This window comes from Pocillopora damicornis, chromosome 11 (genome assembly GCF_964200805.1).
Source record: "Pocillopora damicornis chromosome 11, jaPocDami1.2, whole genome shotgun sequence".
Lineage (NCBI taxonomy): Eukaryota > Metazoa > Cnidaria > Anthozoa > Scleractinia > Pocilloporidae > Pocillopora > Pocillopora damicornis.
Genome location: NC_142680.1, coordinates 7,111,013 through 7,129,126, shown reverse-complemented (window position 1 = coordinate 7,129,126; position 18,114 = coordinate 7,111,013). Strand labels below are relative to the sequence as shown.

Genomic DNA, 18,114 nt, shown 5'->3' with positions numbered 1-18,114 from the left:
GCCCATTCTATACACTTTAAAATGACATATTGTAGGTGTTATTCCTGTAAATATTTGTTGAGATATGAATTAAAAACTGAATGTGGACAAATTTGTGCGTTTTTTAACCAGCAGAAGTAGGGTTAAGAGCTCTTTAAAATTATTCCCCATAACATTAGCATAATAGTGGCGCCCACTATGTCAAACTTCATTCCTTTAGTCAACACAAGGGTGAAATTGGTTTAACTGCGAATAGGGAAAGTTTGAGGTTTTTGAGCGCTTTAAATGTAGCTGGCAGGACTCAAAAATTGTTTCCAGCCACCTTGCGTATCCCGTGACCTTTCATGTCGCAGTCACGTTCCACAGTAAAGTCTCCCACACGGTCGTTATTTTCAATGCTACGCACCAGTCCCCCTGAAAGATTCCTCTTAGCATTGCCTTTGAGTGTTAAAAGTATTCAAGGATAAGATTTAGACATTTTAAAGTGTACTATCGGTTTATAACTCACAGAGAAACTTTATTTTTTGGTTTTGGTCAAACCTTTATTTTTTGGTTTCCATTCTACTATTCAGGTTTACATTTCTGTGACAAGCCCTCTACAACTCTTTAGCAAATTTAACTTCGCTTGACATCGTTTTATTCATTCAAAGAGTTTTATTATCAATCTAAAGGAAGAAAATGCATATGCCGTCAAGGCCATTATCGAGTAAGTGTGACTTCTGTGGTGAACCCCATGGACAGCTGTTTGAACACGATGGCACGCCCTATAACTGCGCCGTCAGATATTGGTATCACCATCACGTGATTTGTTTTATCGGCGTCTGGGACAACCTCTCCGTTTACTCTCACATCTCCAGTTGCTACATTCACCGCACTGATGACTCTCACCTGAAGTTAAGTTAAGATCTTGAGCCGTTCTTTTGGAGAGCTTTTGGATTGAGCGTTGTTGAACCAAAGTAAAGTAATTACAGCGGACAATCGGAAGAAAGAAAAATATCCTGGAGTGCCAATCAGAACTCAAAGTAAAATACAAGCAAACCGCCAAAAGCGCGGGAAAACGCGGCGACCAAATGGTTTTGCATCTGATTGGTTGAGAGAGTGGCGCGAGTTTTCTGAACCAATCACAAATCAAAGTAAAGCAAACCCAATGCAATTCCGGGTTACTTTCAAAACTCAATTGAAAATTGTTCTGAGTGACGAGTGTAATTATGAATTGCTTTGCTGCTATTTTATTGTTCTGTGAAGGTCCTAAAAACTCATTCTTCCTTCTAAATCACTCAGATCAAAAAGAAAATCAATCTCAATCTAAGTGGTCGCAGTTAGGTTCGTTTACTTTGGTTTCTTTTGACTTTTCACAGGTTTCGAGTGACAAACACATTCTTTCTAATTGGTCATTATAATTACCCTAATAATTTTTTTAGGGAAATAAACTGAAGCTTAGGGCCGGTTTCGCTACTCGTCGAGTTCGCTGCATTCGAGTTCTTTACATGTCCGCTTCTAACACGCCAAATTCGCTGCCTCTGTTAATTCACAGTTTTAATTACTCTTTTAATCATAAACCACAAGCAATATCTGTAATTTATACTCCATCTACGTGATTGCCGTTTTTAGGAGTCAATTAAACTGATCATATGCAAATTGCCTTCTAGTTTGCTTTTAACCGACTCGTTGATTTTTGTGATTGTTGCGAGGTTACGTTTTCACAAGTAAACCTATTTGTAAGGTGAAACGCATTGGCGAAGTCAACAAAATTGTAAGCTTCTTTCATAGAAATGTCCCTCGGTGAAAAGATGTCATCAATAAATCTCTTCCAGACCAAAGTTAGAGGGGCTAGCCATTAGCAGTCGTTTTTCTAGGTCTACTCACTCCACGATAATATGCTAAACATGGCACCCATTTCAGGTCGAGTAAGGTAGATTTCTTAAAAACATGATGGTGGTTCGAAAAGATCGTGAAAATAGAACGATCCAAGGTAGGATGAAGTAGGTAGCGAATTCGGCATATAAGTAGCGAACATGTAGCGAACTCGACCGTAGCGTACTCGACAAGTAGCGAAACCGGCTGTCACCAAACTGAAAAACGCTTTCTTCATACAAATCAAGATTACCTTATTAGTTTAAGCCACAATATCATTATCAAATGCATAAATTCTTAATTTTTTTCCGCGTAAAATGTTGGGTTAAAATATTCATTACGCTAGAAATCATTTAAGAATTCAGTTCAACGTTATGTTATAGTAAATAAAGCTTCATCCGAAAAATATCAGTCTTAAACTAAATTACTTCATACATCATCTCATATTATCAAGAATTTAGAAAAATGATCCTCTTTTATCAAATATCAATTGACTTATTTATCTTTATTATACATCATCAGGTATTACATGAACCACTTTATATCCTAAACATAATTTATAATGATAATAATAATAATAATAATAATAATAATAACAACTTATTTATCTTTATCATACATTGATAAATGGTATTACATGAACCACTTTGTATCCTAAACATAATTCTAGTGTTTTTGTGTATAGTGTACGGAATGCTGCCCTTTGCGTGCTTTGGTCGACATTAAGGATGAAAGTCACTACCAAACAAAGTTCTACATTTCCATTTCGTTATCTCACAATTTAATTGTCCCAGTACTGATCTTGTTCGGTACCAATAATTTACTTATCCTCTAGACGTTAGAAAAAAAGCAAGAATCGGCGATAAAGTTACAAAATTCCCAAAAATGGCTTTTTTTCATTTTCAATTTTCTCTGAAGTGATCGTTGTCTCAAAAAAGCCTGAAAATCTGTTTAGCTTTTTTGATTTAGAGTTCCATCCCCACTGGCGGTGAAAAAGGTACAATCTTGAGCAAAAAAAGTTGTGTCATTTGTAGATAATCAAACAACCAACAGCCAATCAGACTGCAAGGACCAACAGTATTCTCAAAAAAGAGGTAAAAAAGAAGGAATATTAGTTTTCCGATTACCTCTATGTCAACTGGCGTGCTAACAGAATAAAACCTTTCTTGCGCAGTGATCTGAGAGGCAGAATCCAAAGTCTTGGTGATGTTGAAATTTAGATTTGGATAAGAGACTGCTATGTCCAAGGTATTGTCATCCGCTTCTTCCACCATCACAATACAAGGATCCTGTGAAATAAAATATCAGAAAAAACTTCAGATCAATCGATATTTATTTATACAAAAATAGCAAAGGATGAGTAGTCAATCAGAGCGCGCCTTCAATGCTATCCACAGTTTTAGTTTATACTAAATATAAGTTTCAATAACGCTACATTCTGCAATGTATATGAAATAAATCTGCCTTTTCTATCTTCGTCAAAAAGGTTATGAGCGATGCATATATCTTTTACACCAAAGGAACAAATAAACACTTAAGGTGAAACAAAGCCTTTGGAAATTTTGACAGCAGCTATCCATATGTAATTCAACTTTTTCCCATTTTTTTCTGACGGTGAATTTTACTGGAAGGGTGAAACAAAACTGAAACGGAGCATTACGTGCCTTTTTACTCAAAAAAGCGTTTCTAGACATAATTTTTTCCATGGTATAAATCTTCAAAAGGGATTGGAATCTCCATAGTAAAGAACCTTACTGAACAGCAGGAAATGAGTGATAAATAATAGTAGTAATAATAATAATAATAAATGAAAATGATTAAATAAAGAAAAGTAATGATAAATAACAAACAAAAATAATAAAAAATAGGTTTATAAACATATTGAGCTGCGACTTACAATGCCTTAGAAAATTTAAATTCAAACCTTCTAAAAACAGTTCTATAAACAATTCATTGATAACAATGAATGCATGTTAAGATTTCTGATCAGGACTAAATAACTTGCTATAAGAAAAAACACCGATGAAATGCCTCTCTAAAAAGAAAAGTTGAAACCTAACATCATCACTTTTTCTTAAAAATGTTTCTACGCATAATTTTTCCAAGGTATAAAGCTTCAATAGGGATTCGAAAACCCCGTAATAAAAAACCTTACTGAACTGCAGAAAACATAATAAATGATAATAATAATATTAATTAACTATTTAAAAAATTAAATAATAAATAAGTAACAAATAATATTAAAAATAATAGTTCTATACACATAGTCAACTGCGATTAAAATGCCTTTGGAAATTAAAAACTTGTAAAAACAGTTCGAAAAAACAATGCATAACAATTATTGCATATTAAAATTTAAATCAGGACTAACCAACTAGCCATAAGAAAAAAACACAAATGAAATGCCTTTCTTATAAGAAACGTTTTAAGTCTTTATTTTCTTTTAGAAAAAGGAGATGCTCCATATATTCGGGAACTTCGTTCTCTGTGCTAGTCACGTTAAAACCAACTTTGTTTTTACTCTTATCAAAGCTAGACCACACCATGACAAGTTTTACCTTCGTGACGCTCCATACCGGACCCTCGGTAAGGGCAGATTTGTTAAAAAAAACGCATCCATACTGAGTCTCACCCTGCCTCGGGCAGTTATTGATCTTCACCACGTGAGCCCTATTGTCTCTCTGAAGTACTTCATACAAGCAGCTGCCACTCGTTTGATAATCGGCAAAAGTCTTTGAAATTATGAACAGCAAAACGTTAGTGCGAAATCAAAAAGAAAAAAAAACAAGTAATATTGCCGAAGGCTATATGGGCTCTTTCAAAATTAAAAGTCTAGCCATGTTGCTTTCCATGCGAGACTGGATCATTTGGTACAAAAAAAAATTGTCTGTAAGGATGCTTAGGATGCTTAACGTGTTTGCATATCTATCCCACAATTTCCTATTCCGACAGATTTTCGGTAAAAATCCATTGGCTTAGAAGCGAAGAAGGAATGCTTCTTGAAAAGCGACCACCGAGATACAATTTTTTCGTTCCAAGTCCACTTGTCAACAAATACTTGCTGATAAAAGCAACTTAACTTCCAAGATCCTGTACGAAATTCTCAATCCTGACTGCCATACATTTCAAGGTAAAGAATTAGGTGTCATGGCAAAATAGCAGTCGACAGTATAGCTGATGACCGAGTGTATTCTTATCACCTGTTTGCAATCTAACAACTGAAATTGCAAGAGGTTACACATGCAACATTTCTGAGAGCTAATTGTTTAAATGCACATGGCTAAAGGAATCTTCAAATAAACTTCGAAATTGCCAAAAGGTCTGGGTAGCAGCAGATGTGTCACGAATTTGAGAAAACATACGACATTTTGTTAATCATTCAATGGGAGCAACCTACAGTTAATCTTCAACTATATCATGTTGATTTAAAACTTTCCTTGTAACTGCATACATTGTTCTGTTTCTATTGTTTGTTTTGTCCAATCAGCACTTTGTTACACACTTTAAATTCAACTTTGTACTTTGCATAAATCAGAACTGAAGATGACAGAAGAACTGTCGAAACATGTTTTCAAAAAAATGTCGTATCTTTTCTTAAACTCGAAAAATTCCTACATGGATTTCTTCTGAGGGTCCTTTAACCAATATGGTGTATTCATAACCCTTGTCCGTTGGGTCCACTCCATGGTCGAGCCATGCAGTCGCATACCGAGCCGATGTAGCCTTTAAATCATCTTGAGTTCTAGAATGTTGCAAGCCAATCTTCACATTAAGTCCCTGGTTATACGCACTGGGAATGTAGTAAGTGTTTCCTTAAATTTTTAAGAATGAGAGAATAATGAAACTTTTAATACTATTAGTGAAATGTTAGTGCCATAAACGCAAGCATAATAACCAAATAGGGAAAGTCACTTTTGACCTCAAAGCAAGATTTATATATATATAATTCCAATCCTAAACTCATATTCATAACAGAAGTGCAAAATGGTAGTTATGATGTCACCGTCACCAACATTAGACATTGAACGATCACAACTTAAAAGAGCTACTTGAGTCTTGCAGCCAATAGTATCACAGCAAAACTGACCAATCAGTCTGCACAAACCAGACTTAAAACACAAACCAAATTTTCCCATAACTCTTTAAAGGAACCAATCATTATCTTTCACTTAAGGGTTGGGGGAAGAGGCCTTTTGGGGGAACACATGGTTTTCAGGGGGAACGGAGCGGAAATCAGTCGTCGCCAACAGAGTATAAAGAGGGACTATGCAAATCAACAACCAGTGAGGGGGGGGGGGGTTGTAGATAAGAATATTACAGATCCCCATGAGGGGGATCAGGTAAATTACATATCGAAGCTACCAATTTGATTTTACAATTCTTTTGAAGTTGTCCTTCAGTAGCATGTTGATTAAATGGACGATACATCATTTTCATATCATGCAAAGTGAAATATTTTCTTTATATTCCCTAACGATGCCGTAGATCGGCGAAAGTTTTGTATAAAAATAAATACAGCTGCTCAATGCTTAAATCGAATCGTCCATATTATGTATTTACCATTGACATCTACAAGTGTAGCTGCATGGTTGCCTGTGTTAAAGAACGACGGCGTCTTTATCAAGTCGGTGTTGAGTGAGTGACTTTCTCCGTTTATCAGAATTGATGATGGATTGCTTGCGTCAAGAAGCTTCGTCTGGAACAGCGGGGTCTGAAACCAATTTCAAGCGTGCATTCCTTAGTTTTCTCATAAGAAAGATTAAGAAAATATTGTCGCGTAAAGAAAGGATATAGCATGATTAATGCGACTGAATGTATCAGTAACTAAACGCCCCCGATTCCATATTTTAAAATCAAAATTTAAAGAATAGAGAAGCAGTCCATTTTAAGTCCACAAGTCCATTTTTTTCCCTTATCTTATAGTTTTATTGTATAATTTTCAAAACTTTTAAAACCCCCATAAGGCTGTTAAGTTACCGGAACCTTCGAGAAACGGGCCTATAGTTTTTGAGGCGTGAAGTGAAGGAATAATGTTGGCATCCAATCCATAATAAACAGCCGTTTACAGGGCCGTGCACTAATAAATAGAGGCGATTTAACGAAATTAAGTAAAGACAAGTATAATTTAGGAGGCCACGATAAACTTACGTAACCGAAGTATGGTTCAACTTGCGGCTAAGAAAAGGAACTCGCTTCCAGATAACATACAGTAGCCAGAAATTTCTTAAGCACATCATGGAACGATAAGTATTTAGGTTTTTTCTTTGTTGTTAAGCTCAAATTTGATACTTTTAGTCAAGGACAATTATTGCAAGTTTCGTGGGGAGAGAGGGGGTGGGTAATAAATGCTATTATTGTATTATTTCATGATCTTTTAATTTTGTGGAAAACCTCGAACTTAGCTCAGTGGCCATGTGTTTCGAGCGTTAACCCTTCGTTAGCCCTTCGCTCTGACGAAGGGCTAACGCTCGAAAAGTCAGCTTTGAAACTCTTAACGGTGGCCAATTTAATTCATCGACTCAGCTGATAAAACCAAAATGCCTTGTTATACTCTACCGACGCAGCATCATAGTTTCTGTGGAAACTTACCGCCTTCATTTACTTTAAATAAAGTTATCTGTATAGCTATCTCTCTATCAATCTATCTATGCCAGAGCATAACAGGCAACCCCTAAAATCGATCAACAGTTCACAGGACAAAGGAAAAAACACGATGACCCTCCCGGGATTCAAAACCCGACCTCTTAAACCCCGTGGTCACCATTTCCCCCAAAACGACTCCTAAATCTCCTGATAAACTGTATTTGTTGATAGCGTTAGACAAATTGCAAATTACTACTAGTAACAGTTCTCACTATATCTGTCTATATCTGTCGCCACCTTTTGATGATATGAAGTTTTTGATTATAGAAATAATTCTAACATATTTTAAGAAAAGTGGTTTCCAAGAGGCTTGATGCTTGGTTGACTTGTTATGTCATAAACCTGATGAAAACATTTTGAGAAATTACTGGATTGTTTTAAGACAGTTGTCAATGGAACGAAAAAAGGCTGTTAAAATCAATAAATCAAATACTTGGTATAAAAAGGACGACACCATTTTCAGCCCCGTTTAGACGAAAATAAATCTTACAATCAATTTGTTTCAACTGAAAGGGAAACAAATGAATGTACCTGAGTTATGTTGGGAGAGCTCATGGTAGTTGTGATTCCAGATCCGAGACAAATCACGGCAAAATCTGCGAAAAAACACGCTCTTCTTGAATTCAAAGGTGATGTCAAGTTGAAAGGACCCAGCTGGAAACTGATACTTAGGCTGTGAGAAATCTATTCCAAAGACCCCCGTAGGATAATTACCGCCACCAATCAAAGTTAATCCACCCGCCAGTTCCTTGGGTTGAAAATATCTGTGGAGCCACTTCTAATGTCAGATGATATAATTGGTTCATTTGTGCTACATTGTACGAAATACTCTTCTCTGATTGGTCGTGCACCATATGAGCCCCCAGTACTACTATAATGATAGATATACATGTACTTTCTTTAAGTAAGTTGGACTTTAAAACTATGGCAAAAACACCTAACATGTCTCCTGTCCAGCCTTCTGGATAATTTTGGGAGCGGGAGGGTGGGGGTGGGGGGCACCTCCATTGGAGATAAAAAAAAGGACACACAATTTTATTCCGACCTAAGCCTTATCTTAATATCAAATATTTAATTCATGCTTTACTTATGCGTATATCGAGTTATAGATGATCTTGAGAAGTTTGGAGAACACTCAAGAAGCTTGAGTTCCTCGAGGCGCTCCCCAAACTTCCCAAGTGTATCCATAATTCGATATTGGCACGCCAATTCTTTAATGAACCTAAGTTCATTGAGTAAGGACCTTACTATTTGGCCCTCGGGCCTTGCTGGTATCTTTTTCTATTAAAACGCAGTTCTTTCTTTATGGCGGGGTGGGGGAAGGTAGAAGGTGAATACACAGCTCCCTGTCATTTTTAGCTCCTTAGTAATTTTAGGGTGTTGTTACCCTCTTACTATCATACTAATAATTAATTATTACTTTCTATTCAATAGATTGTTAAAACTTGATATAGGGTACATCACATTTGTTGTTATCGTTGTTGTTGTTATTGCTGTTGTTGCTGTTGTTAAAAGGAGCCTTAAAGGAAAAATTTTACTTATAGAATAGTTTCACGGGATCGAAGTGGGGGGGATCTACCCGCTCGCGAAGCCGGCACAACGAAAAAGACGAATTTGGGCGAAGAAAATTTCATTGCTTACCTACGGTTGTCGCTGATCAATTGATCAAGATCCATTTTTATTGTTGTAGTGCCTGGATGTCGTGTCCAGTCCCAACCATTATCGATATCCAGAGTTTTAAGTGACGCCTCGCTGTTTGCAACGAGAAGTGCACCATGACTCTGATAAAGACCAAAAAAATTTCGAGTGCTTGAGGCCTCGAAATCCCAGACATACTTGTTGAAGCCTTTCATTGTTACCGCCCAGTTTTCTCTTCGGTTAATCACTAGCGAAGCATAATTTCTCGTCCAGAATCCCTGGGGCGAGCTTTCGGCCAATATACCCATCGAGGCAGCTTTAGAGCTTATTTCCTCCATGATGTTGATCGAACCAATAGTATTTAAGTAAAAGATATGTGTGGATATAGTCCCATCTTCCAGGTAATTGCTAACATCCTCATTGCCTGGATCGTAAAGTCGTAAAAACATCTTGATCTTATCGCTGTCGAGAATAGTAATTTCACCCAGACTTCCATCATCGTTTAAATCAGGAGCAGTTGCACCGGCGTAAGCATAGGAAGGAAAAATCCTAGCCAAAATTGCATTGTAAAACCCTGGAAATCGACCCGCTACACTGTTTGGAGTTGAGTATTTAACAGCAACAATCCTCATTGTCTCAAGACCTTTCTTAATATGCTTGCTTGTGTCCTCACCTTTGAACCAAAACCACGAAAATACAACTTAACTCAAACTCTAATTACAAAATACAGTTATTCCCTTACTAAAATCAACGTATGCCCTAAATATTGAGTATACAACAGAGCTGGTTTATGACTGCGTCAGAAAAGTTTTACACGGCCGAAACATCAGAGTGCTCAGGAATCCTACGAGGAGATGCCTCTCTCCACCTGTTGCCTCACTTTTGCCTTACGAAACAAAAAGGCCAAAGAGGCGTCTCTTCTTGCAGGCAAGTAAAGAAAACAAAAGGAGCTTCAAAACAGAATTATTGATGTAATGGACGAAGAGAAAACCTAAACCAAAGAAAGCTTTATAAAAGTTAAAACAATTATCTTTGCATAGTCATTCGCTACCTTAGAAACCACACTTCGGGAAACAGAATCAGAGAAGTCACCCGCTGGCACATTTCTTTCCTTGCCTTTTCCCCTCTATGGTGTTGTTGAAAGCCATAGCGCTCAGTATCTGGCTAACATATTTGTCAACGACAATGCTACTGACAGGAGTCCTTTCCAGGACCATCCACAACCGCACTTCCAGAGCATATCTCAAACCAATGGTTTCTTAATCCATTTGGATCAATGTAACTATCGGAGAAACTGCACACCTACTCCTCCCCTAACCCAATAACGGTCAACTAATATCAAATTATGGGTAATTTTGGGTTTGAAGAGGGGTAGGTGCGTCGTAGCTCTTTTTTTTTTTTGTCCCCACTATACTTTCCCTTGTAACAAGCTGATTCTTACCCAATTTAAATGGTGTTCCACTGAGTAGAAACTCGAGGAGTGCAGCAACATGAAGAGCATGTGGGAAGTAAGCAGAGCCATAAAAACTGTTGTGATGGAATCCAAGGTAGTCTGGCTTTAAAACTCCTCCGAAAGCTTCATTAGGAGACAGTCCGTTGACGTACCATGATAAAAGTTCTTCCATGTCACGAATTTTATCAAGCTTCCGTCATCTGTTGTATTTGGCATCATTAGAACAGTAAACAACCTGCAGAAGAAAGAGCCAACGCACATAAGGCTGAGGATTGAACGTCTTTTTTTTAACAGTTGACTTCAAGACAAATAAGTTTGCTGGTGAAAGATATTTCATAAATTTCTTCGTGCACGTCGAGTGGCAGAGCAATGGTCTAAAGGGATATGATTTGTCAATAATAGCAAAAACAATAAAGATAAGAAGGGAAAAAGAAGGTAAAAAAAGGGAATGGCTGAGGATTGGGAGATTAAAACGAATTGTTTAAATACAAGTATCGTAACGGTAGAAGATGGAAGAATGTCTAAGGATGATTGATTCAAAATGATTGCAGATTACGAACTTAAACATAGGCTAAATGTTTTACGATGTTGGAGCGTAGCCCCCTAAAAACTTAGCCTTAAGTATCTCTATGTTATCCGTTTTCTGAAACGTGATGCTGAGTTAAACGCTAGAGCGCATTTCGACTAGATGTCATAAAAACCGTGGCCAATCTGAACACAAGGAGCAGCAAGGACTCGAACTAAAATCGAAGCTAACTGCTTGAAGCGCAGAAAGGCGCAATTGATCAGCTCCCTGTTTGCCCTGGCGTTCGTCTTAAATCTGATCGGTTGAGTGGTAGCACGAGTTATCTCGACCAATCACAGAGTGTCGTGAAGCAGAAAGTACAGAAATCCCGGATTACTTTCGACAATTATCAAAAATACAACACAATGACCCCGTCAGAATTCAAAACCAGGACCTCTCTATTTTGAGTCAGAGCGAAAAACTACAAGGCCTCTGTTGGCTCTGACGAGGGCTAACGCTCAAAACGTCAGCTCTCAGAAAATCTTTACGGCGGTCAATTTAGATTGCCAACTCAGTTGATGAAACCAAATCATCTTGTAATACCCCCATCGACGCAGCACCACAGTTTTCTTTTGAAACTTACCCAAGTTTCACACAGCTATGTCTTAGTAAACAAAAGTAACGCATACCTTGAAAAAACATATGTCACATAAGGAACTGACATGAAAACATCTTACCTGAATAATGAAATGGTTCTCATACGGTCAGCAGTTGTACCAACGTATTCAAACGGGTCTTGATAAACTTCTCCAAACTCGTTGTACCACTTCATTGTCGCCACATAATCATCGATTTTACCTTCAGCGGTAATTTCATCCCTCAGGAGGAAGACTGCATTCCTAAAACCTGCTCCGCAATTGTTCATCTCATGATCCAAAGACCCAATAGCACTACCATCGCTCCAACCTGACAAATGCAAGAGCTAAGTTATATCCCATTCTCACCAAAGCTTAAACATGTGTTAAAGCTATTTTGGTAAACACGGTTTAAAATCATTTTCTTTACAGAAGCTTTTTAAAGTAATTTTTGTCGACTTCCAATTCAACACTTTGAAAATACAAGTTTGGTATTACTTGAACGCCATAGAAAATCAGTTTTTCAGTTTTCCCTTGCTGATTTTCATTCCGTTGGACCTGGGTTAACGAAAAATGGTTTGCTGGTATGAATGGGGTATAGTTGTGGTTAAAAATCAAACTTACAGCGTTTTGCGATTGGATATCAGAAATTCAAACCCAAAGAGGTGGTGACGACTATATCAGTTTTCGATTGCGCGTCGTAATAACAAAGAAAAGAAAAAACAGGAAACTAGAGCAATCCAAACAAAAAATTCGCACAAGGGAAAATGTCCCAAGGAGCCAATGAGAACTGAATGTGAAATTACTAACTGTCTGAAGCGAGCGAAAAAAGGTGAATAACCAAGTCACGACTTGTCTTAGTTCTGCGTTTGATTGGTTGAGAGAGTGGCACCAGTTTTCTGTACCAGTCACAGAGCACTGAAACGGATGGAAACGTCCTCAAGCGCAGGAAAACGCAGCTAACCAAGTCGCATTAGGTTTAAGTTTGGCAGCAGATTGATCGCGACGGTGGCGCGAGTTCGTCATCTTCGTGAATATACATTTTCTCGTCATCTCTAGGACGAGTTCTTTTGATGGTTCGCGATAAGCTCTGGCACCTTGTGAGCCCCAATGACTCGAGTTCCATACTTTACCCTATTGTTCACAGACTCACCTTGATCTTCAATATATTCCAAAAGGAGAAGTAATTGTTCCTTTCGCTCTGTATTCAGAGTCTCTAAGGCTTCCTTTACTTTCTCCAACGTGTAAGATGTTTCAGTGGTACCCAGGGCGGTGGTGAATATATCTTGCATGTTTTGATTACCTCCTGCTATTTCCTATAGTTGAATTAAATATAAGAAAATTTAGTAAAACCATCCTACATTCTCTGAAAAGTACTTAAATATTCCCTTCGTAATCGTGACAGCAGGTAAAATTCGGAAAAAAGAATAGGGCCTATTTGGCATAAAGTTTACAAAAGGTAATTTCACATTTTTAAAGCTAAGATAGACAGCAAAAAAAAATGAAAACAACTTACGTACCACATTTTGTTAATGGTAAATTACGTCGGATGAATTCATTTGTGTTGTAATGCGTCAATCTATTGGAGGCTTCAACATTCTAACTCCCCCAGGGCAACCCACTGCAATTGACTGTCGCTCGTGTTCGGGGGTGGGGAATTTGAACTTTGCCTGGGTGGGGTGGGGAATTTGAACCGGAACTGTCAAGTCTTTCCGGCAAAGTAAACGTGTTTTATCATATGGAAGTGTTTATAAGTAAAAAAATTCACTTTCATGGGAAGATTACTTAATAGGAAAGTTCTACAAGAAAGTTACGGTCGCTAATCTCGCCTTTTTTAAAACAGTTGATGATCAAAGCCGGCACTTGGGTGGGAGGGAGGTGGGTTTTCGAGCGTACCAATTTCAGATGTTCAAACGCCCGGGGGGGGTTGCCCCAGGGGGGACGTTGAAGCTTCAAATTGATCGACGCATTGACCCGAAATGCAGTTGAGAGTTTCCGTAGCAATCAAAAATTCTTCCAACCTCTCATGTGTTTGGATGAGGCTAGGAGAACACAGAGAGAGAACTCTAATTTCCTTTTTTAAATTGTATCTAAAAAATTGTGAAACTTAAGCTTTGACTAATATCAAACTTATCCTCACGGTATCACTACTGAGAATAAAGAAAATGATCACCAACAGGAAAAAGCTCTTGGTTGATGTACAAATTCTCCTGTCAGTACCATGGAAAATGTACAGAGAACAGTAGGGAGAATACGCATACTGCTACTGGACTATAAAGGGTTCAAAAGCCAATCAACCATACCTTTATGGCAGCCTTTTTCTGGGCCACGTCTCCATTCAAGTTGGACAGTTGATCGAAAGCCAAGGCATCTACATCAACATCACGTGACCTCACGTAATAATCCAGTGTCAGTGGGAGAAGCACTTCCTGCATCACCTCCCCGAATTTTTTACCTCCAGTAACTTCAGACTTGTCGCAGTAAAGAGGCAATCCTGAAGAGTAACAAAGCAAATACATAATTTTGGATGTTTATTTTTTGATAGAGCAACAAAAACAAACTGTTCTCGATCATTTTGCTGACAAGTCAAATTATCAACAACCAACTTACTAACAACATTAGTCAACTCGTCGTTGTTATTATTAAACTTGCCGACACCTTTAGCCAACTCCCCAACCCCCAAGTTCGCCCCCAGGCGAACTCACCAACAACTTAAACAAATTTTAATTCACACTAAACTGTGTCCTTGCGGGTTGTTGCATGGACTTTCTTAATGTGATGTCATAATTCTTAATTTGTTTGCCGAATCTGATGACAACAATGTCTCCATGAGTGGTGGCCCTGATTGCTCTGATCATCCAGATCCTGAAAGTGACAACAATGCCATTGCTTCAGATGAGGTAAAAAAAAACATTTATACTTATTTATGTTACATGTATACAGGAAGTATATGCAAAGAAATTGTTTATGCAACTGTAATGGTCTTTCTTCCAGTAAATCTTTATTACCCAGTCCAATTTGTGAATTTCATGTGTTCTCTTTCATGAAGTTTTTGAGCCTGATTCAACACAATAGGATTTTTATGGTAAATATACCGCAAAAAAACATGCATGTACTAGTGATGTTTAGAACATAATTTTAACTCCTCTGAAAAGCAATTAAATTACAAGTTTGACTTACCTACAATCAATCTGTATATCGTTTACAGGTAACTGATGGAGATACATGTAATGAAAGAGAAGATGCAAATGATGAAGAACAAGAACCTGAAGTTTGGGAAAATGTCTCACTAGAAGATCTCCTCTGTGATATTGAAAATAGTGAACCTTGCCCAGAACCTACTACTAAGCAGACCAGAACGTAGACGTTTACTGCATCAGCACAGTGGCTTGTCTATTTCATTCTTAAGTGGCAGTCTCTATGCAAGCTCAATGATAATGGTTTGGAATACCTTCTGCAGTTTCTTTGCCAGTTCTTTAAGGTACTTTCTGATTTATGTGATTCTGAATATCTTGAAGAGATGATGACTAACATTACCTCACCATTGTGCCTTCTTCGCAAGTTTGCTCGTTTTGAGCGCGATACCTTTGTCAAATATGCTGTTTGCTCCAAGTGCTGTAAGCTATATGACATAATAGACTGCACCGAAATTGACCATCAAAGGCAAAGAGTTGTAAGTAAAGCCTTTATACAGCATGAAGCAGCTAGGAGTATTGCTACACCCCCCTGGATAGGATACTAGTCCATCGCAGGGTTACCTCCGGCATATTTACTGGTACCCATTTGTACACCTGGGTGAAGAGAAGCACTGTGAGAGTAGTGTCTTGCCTAAGAACACAACACAATGACCCCGGCCAAGGCTCGAATCCGGACCACTCGAACCGGAGTCGAGCGTACTAACCATGAGGCCACCGCGCCTCCACAAATTGTTGTTGTTGTGCTGTAAACAAAAGCACTACCCGAGAAGTGCCACTTGTGGAACACCTTTAGCAAAAAGGTGTTTCTTAGCAAAGGGACTATATTCTTAAAGTATATTGCTAAAATAATGTTAAAGAGAAGCTCCAAGAAATGCTAATGAGGGATAATTCCCCACAGAAATGTGAGTCCTGGCGTCAACATCAAAGTGAAGAATATCTTGCTGACATTGTTGATGGAGAGGTTCGGAAGTAGTTTCAATCTGTTGACGGTGAACCATTCCTCAGTGCTCGCAGAAACTATATGTTCATGTTGAACTTTTATTTTTTCCAACCGATCAAGCACAAGGATGATTATTCTTTGGGAGCGCTCTACCTGGTAAATCTTAACTTACCAAGGAGTAAGCGATATAAATGGGAGATTATCATTGTTGTAAGTATTATTCCTGGATTGGATAAAGATCCAGTAAGCCTCAATGAATTTTCTGGCGCCACTTGTGAAGGAAATGAAAGTTCTTTGGAATGGAGTCTTCCTTAAGTCAGGCTTGTCCCGTTTACCATTTAGTTTCCGGGCTGCACTTGTATGCATTTCTTGCGATGTTCCTGCTGCTAGGAAACTCTGTGGCTTTAAGAGCCACAACTCTCATCGTGGTTTTCCAAAGTGCTTCAAGTTCTTTCTTGGGAATGTTGGATACTCATTTGACTTCTCACTGGAGGCCCATCACAGTATCTTCCAGTGGCCAGAATTTTTTCCAAACTTTTTGTTACATCTTCATTTGAAGACAAAGTTGCCATAGTTCCTTAAATCGCACCTTTTCCTTGAGCTTTTTTTTTCACTTATCGATCCTTTGATTTTTTATTATCGACAGGTATCAATTAAACATAGAATTATACATGTACATGCACAACATACTTTAGATTTATATCTACGTTTAATGCATCATGAAAATATAGGAAATTTTCACCTAACACTCTTATCCTTTATACCATCACTTTATCACATTCAATTTAAAGGAATCGTAACACCTTGTTCATGTTAAGGTGACGACCACAAGCAATTTCACGTTCACATTTCACATTTTGCCTTCATTCGTGATCCTGTTCACTAATCCATATCCCGTAATCAGTATCTAATACATGCTAAAACTATTGTGGCCTATTTCATGCTTTTTTTTTAAATTAAAATTTTATGAATTAATCATTGATTTTTGAAACAAAAAAGGATTTCAATTTCAATTTAAAGGAAACGTAACACCTTGTTCATGTTAAGGTGACGACCACAAGCAATTTCATGTTCACATTTCACATTTTGCCTTCATTTGTGATCCTGTTCACTAATCCATATCCCGTAATCAGTATCTAATACATGCTAAAACTATTATGGCCTATTTCATGCTTTTTTTAATTAAAATTTTATGAATTAATCATTGATTTTTGAAACAAAAAAGGAGTAAGTACGCTAAGCTAATACTGTAAGATTTCAACCTATCTTATGTATTATTTAAAATTACATTCCATCCAACGTTTTTTATCCGGGAATGAATTGCTTTTCACTTGTCATATTGTTTTTTGTTAGACAAATAAAGACGACTCACTTGTTGAAACTGGAAACTCCGAGAGCGTTTACTAGGACTTCGTATCGCAATATCAAACATCAAACCATACCTGGCAATTATCGAACACAGTAAAAACAAATTAAAGAATCAGGATTTTTAACACAAGAGTTAAGCTTACGTATTTACTTTGCAAGTTGCTTCGTTGAGTATCTTCCTCACCCAATAGCTTGTTGTTTGCCCCAACTTTGAAGTTCTGTTCAAGAAGATTTTTTATTTTTCCCATTCAGCATTTGAGGTTTTCTTCTGGGCATCATAGTTTTTTGTTTAATTAGTCAGTAGTCGCAATTTTGACAATACTTTCGCAGTTTGAACTCATGTGTGGCTAATTAGTTATCTCGCGAGAACTATTGTGAACGTTGCTAATTTGACATTCAATTTTCGGCCAACCGTGGCTCCGAGAGTCTTGTGTACGAATTGAGTTCAAGTCCACGCCACCTCATCTATTCTTTGATACACGGGCAATATTTATGTCATAGCTTTGCCCAATCCCCTTCTATAAGCCATTAAAGGATATAACGTGGCTTTTGAATTCTTTTAGGTCTTTATGACAAAGGAAAGGACACACTACCTGAGTTAGTTGGCTGTCACCCATTATAAAACCTTACGGAACCTTTTGCAGAGACAACAGGAGACAGTGCTGCGTAAGAAAATTAATATATTTTCAGGCGGCAGTTATACCAGGATGGTGTTTATCCTAGAGGCCTCTAATGTGTCCAACCAGGCGATATATTCAGAAGTGCCTACAAGTATGAACAACGGCACCTACCCCTTCATTTACGTAGTCAATAAGTTTGGAGTTTTTACAAAAAGGGATGATAAGCAGCAGCCGAGACAAAGAGCTAGGCTGCCAAATTTCTACCTGATTTCACATCAGAAA

General features: G+C 37.8%; 1 pseudogene across 1 annotated transcript; it reads right to left on the bottom strand.

Annotated features, from left to right (window-relative positions):
* Positions 1-495: 495 nt before the first annotated feature.
* LOC149037250 (uncharacterized) lies at positions 496-14,226 on the bottom strand (annotated as a pseudogene). The gene is made up of 11 exons (XR_016181374.1): positions 14,011-14,226; positions 12,861-13,023; positions 11,810-12,038; positions 10,556-10,802; positions 9,118-9,787; positions 8,008-8,240; positions 6,394-6,544; positions 5,449-5,645; positions 4,392-4,565; positions 2,961-3,122; positions 496-867 (listed from the first exon to the last, which is right to left on the bottom strand). The product of XR_016181374.1 is annotated as an uncharacterized LOC149037250 (transcript).
* Positions 14,227-18,114: the final 3,888 nt, after the last annotated feature.